Consider the following 1,857-nt stretch of genomic DNA (forward strand, 5'->3'; position numbering starts at 1 on the left):
GTCCTATTTGAGACTAAATCCATGTAGCTTGACTACCTCTTTGAAAATCAATTTAGCTATGTGGGATCCATAATTATTCTTCTTGCATAGTTGGACCATCTTTGAAAATCTATCAGTGACAACGAAATTTGAATCATCACCTCTCAATGTCTGATACAATTCTAAAACAAAATCCATGCTAATGTGCTCTCATGGTCTCTATATTATTGGCAATGGCAAATATAACCTTGTATTTTATCTTGCTCCTTTAGAAAGTTGGAAAATTCTACAACCTTGTACCAATCTTTTCATATCTCTACTCATTCCAAGCCCAAAACACCTTTCTTTCAATTTTTCTAACGTCTAATTTATTCTAAAATGCCAACTCACGCCTCCACTGTGCTTTTATTTTAGGAGATTATCTTGCATTCAATCCTTCAGTACACAAAACTTTTGTCCTTTGAACAATAATTCATCTTGAATGAAATACTCGAACCATGGAATCCTATGTTTTTCCACTAGACTTCTATTATATGTTTGTGCTTCCTTAAAATCAAGATCATCTAGATACAACTCATTCATTGCATCAAAGCCAACAACATTGAATTTGAACTCACTCATTAGAAAACATCTTCTACTAAGTTCATTTTCTACCATGTTTGACTTACCACTTCTATGTTTCAAGGCAAAAAATTCTATAATAATTCCACCCATTTCATATGTCTCTGGTTCTTCTTACTTTGATTTTTGATATATTGCAAGTCATGGTGCTCAGTGAACAATACAAATTCCTTTTGTAGTAAGTAATGCCTCCACTTCTTAAGAGGCAAAAAATTCTTGGTCATAGAACGAGTATTTCCTCTTTTCTTCATTTATCTTCTCAATGAAATAAGTAATGGGCTACCCTTCTCAACTCAATGCTCTTCCAATTATACTACCATTAGCATCACAATCCATTTGAAAAAGTTTGTCAAGTTCTGGCAATGCCAACATTGGTTGTTCTATCACATTTTTCTTTAACAATTGAGAGCCATCTTCTATTGCAGCTATTCATTGAAACTCTTTCAGGTACAACCCTTCATTGTCTTTATGATAGGTATACATATTCTAGTAAAATTTCTTATGAACTTCTTGTAGAATCTTGCCAAGCCATGAAATCTTTTTGCCTCAAACATGCTCTTAATTGAAGGATAATTTATTGTTGCCCTAACCTCTTCTAGACCCATCTTTAATCCCTCTCTAGACACTACAAAGCCTAGATATACTAGTGTTTATGGTGAAAATGGATACAATAACAACAAGATTGAAAGGCTAAATGAATCCAACCACAAAAACCCTAGCCTAACAACAACAAACATCCACCATAACATATGAAGATTACCTAAGACAATGTAAATAAAACAAAATCACAAAGATTATACCATCACATGTCCAATAGGGTTTTGAATCTCCATTCTTCCTATCTCCATTGATCTTGTTTGATATATTTGCTCTCAGATTTTATGTGCACAAGAGCTCAACAAAGAACGGAATGTGGTTGCAAGTAGGATCATAGTGTAGTCCAAAATGATCATTAGAATGATTGATTAGGGTTTGATAATGAAGGAAGCATCTCCTTAAATAGAAGACACAATATGAAATGGAGGGATAAGATTGAGAGGTGTAAAAAGGAGGTCGGCTAGGATTAGAGGGTAGGTAGAAGAAATAATAAAATAATGAAAGAGGTAGGTAGTGTAGGAATTAAGAGATGAATGACATGTGTCATGTGTAGAAAAGGTTAATGAATTAATTAAATAAATAAAGATTTATTTAATTAATAGAAGAAATAAGATAATTAAATAAATAAAATATTTATTTAATTTAGGAAAAAGATAATTT

The sequence above is a fragment of the Cryptomeria japonica genome, chromosome 4, assembly GCF_030272615.1.
Source record: "Cryptomeria japonica chromosome 4, Sugi_1.0, whole genome shotgun sequence".
NCBI classification, from domain to species: Eukaryota; Viridiplantae; Streptophyta; class Pinopsida; order Cupressales; family Cupressaceae; genus Cryptomeria; species Cryptomeria japonica.